At 47.8% G+C, this 8,539-nt stretch overlaps 1 protein-coding gene across 1 annotated transcript in view; it reads right to left on the reverse strand.

Annotated features, from left to right (window-relative positions):
- LOC141381693 (uncharacterized) overlaps positions 1-8,539 on the reverse strand; it is an 835,171-nt gene that overhangs the window by 568,613 nt on the left and 258,019 nt on the right. The gene's annotated exons all lie outside the window — the stretch shown is intronic.

Below are 8,539 nucleotides of genomic sequence, written 5' to 3' on the forward strand. Positions count from 1 at the left end.
ATTATAAATATATAAATGTATATAAATCAGAGCTTAATTTGAGCAAGATCTGGCTGGATCCTGTTCTGGGAAATGTCAGATACTTGTATTAGGGCTGCAACATTTAATCGATTAAATTGATTAAAATCAATTACTCAAAGAGTTGGCAACAGATTTCATGATTTATTCGTTGTGTCGCACGACACAGGAACATTTGATTATTAAAAAAAAAACACTTAAGTCAATGCAGAGCGGAGTGAACACGGTCTCTCTCGCACACTGATACAGAGTTCAGCGCCTCATAGACAGGGATGAGGAGGGAAGGAGTTCAACAGCAGGTGCATGACCTGGCACTGAGCCAGAGAAGGACGCGTCATATCATCACAATTATGCAGCGTTTTAACTGCCTAATGCTTATTTTATGTTTTAGATAAACATTTACATGTAAATACAAACAAGCACTAGTAAAACAAAACATTAAGAGTATGTAAAACACACAAAAAAAGTCTATGAAAATCCAACAATCAATTCAGATATAAATTGCTGATGTGTTTTATTCATATCAGATACACATGGTAAAAGTAACTATAAAGTTGAATCTACTTTAAGTTCACCAGACACTCACTTGCATGTATTTAGAGAGTAACTGATGAATGAACTGCTGATGATGCATCGTCACGGAAACATTAAGAACGTGTCAGGGTTCTGCCACTCTGGTCTTGTAAATTCTTGTTTTGGTGGCAGAACTCGGACACTACCCATGTCTGGTCCTGTTTCTATCTCTTTGTGCGCGCGCCGTCGTGGGTGTACGCAGAGTGTGCGCGCTCCTGATTGACGCGGCCGCGCGCGCTCTGCGTCCCTCAGACGCGTGCGCTCTTATACTCGTGTTTGTGTTCGTCTGTCAGCAGCGTGGTGTTTCATTCCCAGCGTCTCAGTCTTGTTGGTTTCGGTTTTGGTCGGCGCTGGGATGAAGCATGCACGCTGCGTGTGTGAGCGCACGGTGAGTGCTTTCATTCACCGTGTGCTCGTGTCTTGCGTCTGTTGTCAAAGCACGTGGCTCTGTGTGTACATTGGTCACGTGCTTTTGTCGTGTGCTTCAGTTTGTGTTATGTGAGCGCATGGCTTGTATTGTCTCTCTGTGTCATGCGCTCTCCCGTCTATTGTCTAGTCCCACCCTCCTTGTTTACTCATTATTAGTTTGTCATGTTCACCTGTGTTCAATTTACTTTTTGCTTTATAATCCCCCTCATGTTTTCAGTCATTTGCCAGTTCGTCGTCGTTATTTCCATGTCGTGTGCTATCCAGTCCTGTTTGTCCTGCCAGCCCATCCAAGTTTGTTTGAGTGTTTGTTTTATAGTTATGTTTTTCCCCCTTGAGATTACAGCTCTGTAGTCTGTGTAGAGGAAATACACAGTATTGATGTTGAGTTTGATATGTATGGCACTTTATAGTTTTGTTTGTGGAGCTGAACGAGCCCACCAATCACAGTGGGGTATATGGCTCTCGGGGGCGGGACATCAGCTGAACTTGACGCAGACAGAGAAACATTTTCCAATGAGTGAAAGTTACAGCAGCGTTGCCATGGAGTGTTTCTCTGTGATTGCTGGCTGGCTCCTTGCTATTGGCCACATGCGGACATTCGTCCAAGCACGCTTAATTCACAACACTTCAAAAATAGTTGTGTAAATTGCTGCCCAGCGGGACATTATAAATATATAAATGTATATAAATCAGAGCTTAATTTGAGCAAGATCTGGCTGGATCCTGTTCTGGGAAATGTCAGATACTTGTATTAGGGCTGCAACATTTAATCGATTAAATTGATTAAAATCAATTACTCAAAGAGTTGGCAACAGATTTCATGATTTATTCGTTGTGTCGCACGACACAGGAACATTTGATTATTAAAAAAAAAACACTTAAGTCAATGCAGAGCGGAGTGAACACGGTCTCTCTCGCACACTGATACAGAGTTCAGCGCCTCATAGACAGGGATGAGGAGGGAAGGAGTTCAACAGCAGGTGCATGACCTGGCACTGAGCCAGAGAAGGACGCGTCATATCATCACAATTACGCAGCGTTTTAACTGCCTAATGCTTATTTTATGTTTTAGATAAACATTTACATGTAAATACAAACAAGCACTAGTAAAACAAAACATTAAGAGTATGTAAAACACACAAAAAAAGTCTATGAAAATCCAACAATCAATTCAGATATAAATTGCTGATGTGTTTTATTCATATCAGATACACATGGTAAAAGTAACTATAAAGTTGAATCTACTTTAAGTTCACCAGACACTCACTTGCATGTATTTAGAGAGTAACTGATGAATGAACTGCTGATGATGCATCGTCACGGAAACATTAAGAACGTGTCAGGGTTCTGCCACTCTGGTCTTGTAAATTCTTGTTTTGGTGGCAGAACTCGGACACTACCCATGTCTGGTCCTGTTTCTATCTCTGTGTGCGCGCGCCGTCGTGGGTGTACGCAGAGTGTGCGCGCTCCTGATTGACGCGGCCGCGCGCGCTCTGCGTCCCTCAGACGCGTGCGCTCTTATACTCGTGTTTGTGTTCGTCTGTCAGCAGCGTGGTGTTTCATTCCCAGCGTCTCAGTCTTGTTGGTTTCGGTTTTGGTCGGCGCTGGGATGAAGCATGCACGCTGCGTGTGTGAGCGCACGGTGAGTGCTTTCATTCACCGTGTGCTCGTGTCTTGCGTCTGTTGTCAAAGCACGTGGCTCTGTGTGTACATTGGTCACGTGCTTTTGTCGTGTGCTTCAGTGTTGTGTTATGTGAGCGCATGGCTTGTATTGTCTCTCTGTGTCATGCGCTCTCCCGTCTATTGTCTAGTCCCACCCTCCTTGTTTACTCATTATTAGTTTGTCATGTTCACCTGTGTTCAATTTACTTTTTGCTTTATAATCCCCCTCATGTTTTCAGTCATTTGCCAGTTCGTCGTCGTTATTTCCATGTCGTGTGCTATCCAGTCCTGTTTGTCCTGCCAGCCCATCCAAGTTTGTTTGAGTGTTTGTTTTATAGTTATGTTTTTCCCCCTTGGGGTGGTTTTTGTCCTTTTTGTTTTATTTTTATTAATAAATACCATCTTATGTTGCAATTGAGTCTTCGCTCCCTCATCCTTCCTGAAACCCTGACAGTACGAACTGGCCAAACAGAGGACTCAGCAACAGGATGAGCATAATTATCCTTCCACCCACCACAGCAGAGGAGAGACAGAGGCGCCTTCAGGGGCTGGTGTCGGCCCGCCAGCAAGGTCTGGAGGTAAAAAGCTTTGCCCAGTTTTTTTGGACTTATGCTAGGGGGCTTGAGTTTGATGACGCCACTCTGAAGGAAGCTTTTAATCTCTGTCTCGATGAACCCCTGCCACAGTGGGAGATGGATCAGCTTGGGGTGTTGGACTTCTGGGGCTTCTCGCTTTATCTCCACCACCGCAAGGATTGGCAGATCCTCACACCACCTCCAGCTGATTGTGGCAAATACTCCACCCCTCCTTCCTCTACGAGTGCAGCTCATGACCTCCCTCTGACTCGGTCGAGTAAACGGAGGCTGCAGAGAAAGAGGGCTGCCCAAACTGCTGCATCAGCCCCAGAGCGCCCTCCAGTGTCGGCTCCAGCCCCAGAGCGCCCTCCAGTGTCGGCTCCAGCCCCAGAGCGCCCTCCAGTGTCGGCTCCACCCCCAGAGCGCCCTCCAGTGTCGGCTCCAGCCCCAGAGCGCCCTCCAGTGTCGGCTCCAGCCACTGAGCGCCCTCCAGTGTCGGCTCCAGCCCCTGAGCGCCCTCCAGTGTCGGCTCCAGCCCCTGAGCGCCCTCCAGTGTCGGCTCCAGCCCCTGAGCGCCCTCCAGTGTCGGCTCCAGCCCCTGAGCGCCCTCCAGTGTCGGCTCCAGCCCCTGAGCGCCCTCCAGTGTCGGCTCCAGCCCCTGGACGCCCTTCCCTGCCGGCACCTCCCAGACGTCTTGCCCAGCCGGCCACAGCCCGGCTCCTTGCCCTGCCGGCGCCACCCAGACGTCTTGCCCTGCCGGCGCCACCCAGTCGTCTTGCCCAGCCGGTCCCAGCCCTGCTCCTTGCCCTGCCGGCGCCACCCAGACGTCTAGCCCTGCCGGCACCAACCCGGCTCCTTGCCCTGCCGGCGCCACCCAGACGTCTTGCCAGACGTCTTGCCCAGCCGGCCCCAGCCCGGCTCCTTGCCCTGCCGGCGCTACCCAGACGTCTTGCCCAGCCGGCCACGGCCCGGCTCCTTGCCCTGCCGGCGCCACCCAGACGTCTTGCCCAGCCGGCCCCAGCCCGGCTCCCTGCCCTGCCGGCCCCTCGCAGATGCCTTGCCCTGCCGGCACCTCCCAGACGCCTTGCCCTGCCGGCACCTCCCAGACGCCTTGCCCTGCCGGCACCTCCCAGACGCCTTGCCCTGCCTGCACCTCCCAGACGCCTTGCCCTGCCGGCCCCAGCCCGGCTCCCTGCCCTGCCGGCTCCCCTCTGGTCTCCAGCCCTGCCGGCTCCCCACAGGCCTCCAGCCCAGCCAGCTCCCCACAGGCCTCCAGCCCAGCCGGCTCCCCACAGGCCTCCAGCCCAGCCGGCTCCCCACAGGCCTCCAGCCCAGCCGGCTTCCTACCGTCCTACTGCCTTGTCTCCTCTGATAGATTGTCCCTGGATTGTTCCTCCTGCTCCACCTTGGTGTGCCCCTCTCCCACCCTGGACTGACCCTCCGGCTCCACCCTGGTTCCTTGCCGGGGCCCCCGACCTGCTGTCCCCACCCTGGACTGTCCCTCCTGATCCTCCCTGGTCTTGCCCTCCCATCCCTCCCTTGTTTGTCTTGTTGGGTCTGGCTTGGCTCCCCTCCCTCCCCCCCTTCATGTCGTCTTGCCTGTTCACCTCCCGGTCTTGTGTTTGTTGATGTTGCCTGTTTTGTTGTCTTGTGGTGTTTCTTGTCGGTCTTGTCCCTTGTTGGATGTTCCCTTTAGGGACGCCAGGTGGCGTCCCTTTTGGGGGGGGCTAGTGTCAGGGTTCTGCCACTCTGGTCTTGTAAATTCTTGTTTTGGTGGCAGAACTCGGACACTACCCATGTCTGGTCCTGTTTCTGTCTCTGTGTGCGCGCGCCGTCGTGGGTGTACGCAGAGTGTGCGCGCTCCTGATTGACGCGGCCGCGCGCGCGCTCTGCGTCCCTCAGACGCGTGCGCTCTTATACTCGTGTTTGTGTTCGTCTGTCAGCAGCGTGGTGTTTCATTCCCAGCGTCTCAGTCTTGTTGGTTTCGGTTTTGGTCGGCGCTGGGATGAAGCATGCACGCTGCGTGTGTGAGCGCACGGTGAGTGCTTTCATTCACCGTGTGCTCGTGTCTTGCGTCTGTTGTCAAAGCACGTGGCTCTGTGTGTACATTGGTCACGTGCTTTTGTCGTGTGCTTCAGTGTTGTGCTATGTGAGCGCATGGCTTGTATTGTCTCTCTGTGTCATGCGCTCTCCCGTCTATTGTCTAGTCCCACCCTCCCTGTTTACTCATTATTAGTTTGTTATGTTCACCTGTGTGTCAATTTACTTTTTGCTTTATAATCCCCCTCATGTTTTCAGTCATTTGCCAGTTCGTCGTCGTTATTTCCATGTCGTGTGCTATCCAGTCCTGTTTGTCCTGCCAGCCCATCCAAGTTTGTTTGAGTGTTTGTTTTATAGTTATGTTTTTCCCCCTTGGGGTGGTTTTTGTCCTTTTTGTTTTATTTTTATTAATAAATACCATCTTATGTTGCAATTGAGTCCTCGCTCCCTCATCCTTCCTGAAACCCTGACATGAACGTTTTAAAATAATGGTCATCTAAAAAAACTGACTCCTGGATCCAGAATATTTTAAACCCACCAGCAAAAGGGTTAATAACAGAAGTAAAGCAGCGGTGGTAGAGTTACTCTAAATTGCATGATATGATTGAGCACTACTGGTTGCTCATCTGTAATCAGTAATAATCCAATCAGAGTAATTCTAGTTTACTATAAATGGATCGTTTTCTCCCTACTTCTCTATCTTCATTTTGGAAGAATGTTTCCCGCTACAAACACTCCAGCATTTAACCTACACTTCAGCATCATTTACATTTGACATGGAAGACCAAACAAACAACAACAACAACGACTTCAGCCAGAACCCCGCTCTCCCCAAAACCTCAGCCGCTGCCTTGCCAGCAATTGAGCCTGAAGTCTCGCTGGCACACCAGCTCTTCCAACTTCTGCTCCAACTGCCCCACACAATGCAAGCCGCAACTTTACTAAACTCAAGACACCGGCAATCCAAGCCATTGTAATGAAGCCGAACTCTCACTGCTCTCCCAACGGTCCACTTTCGGTAACGTACATGCTTTAAAGGGAAGCCTCGCTAGATAACTACACTGCAACAAAGAATAGAATGATTTCAACAAAGAACTCACCTCTCAGCCTCCCGCCTGTCCACACATCCATAACATTCTGAATGACCAGGCAATCTAATCCACAAACATTAGTCCACAACATATTCATACCTTGATAAACAACCATGGAAGGGTGCAATGTTATCATCCAAACCAGCTGCTGGAGCGCGTGGCCGCCGACCTTTTGCACTTTGACTGATACTCCAAGGAGCCAATAGCTGAAAGGAGAAGTGTCATCATCTAATGAGCTTTCCAAACCTGAGATTGTCCAGCCTTCTCTCTGGACAGTTTCATGAATGGACTGAGTGCAAAGACTTTGTGAATGAATCGGGTCAGATATGATCAAGATTTTTCAATCATGTTCAGATTCCAAACGTGATGTTACTTATCATAGATGCAGTAAAGGCCATGATAAACATTACATTCACACAGTTCCTACTAAGTGGTTAGATCGTTTTTCAAGTTCAGGGGTGATGTTGGCAGTTAATATATTTATATTCAATAATAATAATAATAATAATAAGAAGAAGAAAACTCTGCCACATCTGGGGCCTGTTTCAGTAAGGAGGTTCAAACAACTCGGAGTTTAAACTTGAACTCTGAGTTGATTTACCGAGAGATTAAAAACTCTGAGTTTTCGGTTTCAGAGTAGCGGATCTGAGTTAAATCAATCAACTTTGAGTAGACCAACTCAGAGTTAAGTGCGCACACCGTGACTATAAAAAGACATCATCAATGGAGCACAGATATTACGAGTGACCATGGCAACATCTTAAAAAAAGAGGTCAGCATTTCTTTCTCCAGCTGAACTTGATCTGCTCATGCAAAGTTATAGCAAATATGAGCGTATATATTTAAAAAGAAGCAACCATCAGTGAAACAGACAGTTAGCATGAGAAAACAGCTGGTTAATGCGTAATTTTTAATTTAAAGTATTTAAATATTTAAGTATAATAAAATAAGTAATGTAATGTGTGACGTTTATAAAATGTTTCTAAACTTTTAAACACGTTTATCAGTTTTAATAGATTTAACAGTGCACTTGTGTGTCTGCCTTTTTATTGATCAAGTGATAGAGGTTGATATAACATTTAGAAGGTAAGCAGTGCTAAAAATACTTTTTAGAAAGAATAGTGATCCCATTAATCTAGTAACAGTACATGTCAAAGGTTAAGCTAATTATTTATGAAAAAAGGACAAGCCATTCTCGTACGTGACTTTGTTCTGTGTGTGACAAAAATGTAGACAATATCTGTTTCCATTCAAATATATTACATAAATTTGTGCAAAACTGGAATAACGCCAAAAAGATGCGAATAAAGCAGCGTTTTCATCCAAGTCAAAGAGAACACAATCATCCCTTTCTGATTAACTTGTGCCAAATATCAACAGTAAAAAAATAATTTACTGCGGTAGAAGAAGCTGCGCCAATTATTTTTATTTAATAAATGTACTTGCGCCTCAGAAGACAATGCTGACACTTAATGAACACGTGGGGGTGTTTGAAGCCATGAGACGCGGAGATCCGGACACGCTCCAGACCAGGCATGTGCACACATAGGGCTCAACCTGTGCAGTGCACATGCCCTTTTTAGTCTTTGATAGAAAGTGCCCTTCCAAAATGATCAAAAGTGCCCCCGCGTCGCGGCACACCCTCGGTCCCGCCCTTCAGTAGGCGCGCGACAACACCGCTCTTTAGTACGCGCGCGACAACACAGCAGATCAGTACTTTCGCATCCACTCTGCAGATCGCAGTAGCAGATCTGATAGCCATTGAACTAATGAAAAGAGTTTTACCCAGCTAGTGAAAAACATTCTACACCTCAATCATTAAAGCTCTCATGTAACACACGAGAGTGTCACAAGTAAATAATGTTCAGGTGAATCCAAGTGCGAGTGAGCAAAATAATAATTTATTAACACAGTCAAAACAAAAGCAATGAATGAGTGCGGTGCTAGAACTAGGAGAAACAGGGCTGGAATCAGGCAGGAAACAGGGTCCAGTAAAAACTCATCAGGTCCTGAGCACAGACAAGGTAGCACCATAAGCACACGTAACAAACTGACTATCAGCTGGCGAACAATCAATCCAGCTGAGTGCCGTCATGACACGTGACCAAAACAAATACATGTGGGCCACAAAAACAAAACAAACCCACATGA

This window comes from Danio rerio, chromosome 4 (assembly GCF_052040795.2).
Source record: "Danio rerio strain M-AB ecotype USA chromosome 4, GRCz13ab, whole genome shotgun sequence".
Taxonomy (NCBI): Eukaryota; Metazoa; Chordata; class Actinopteri; order Cypriniformes; family Danionidae; genus Danio; species Danio rerio.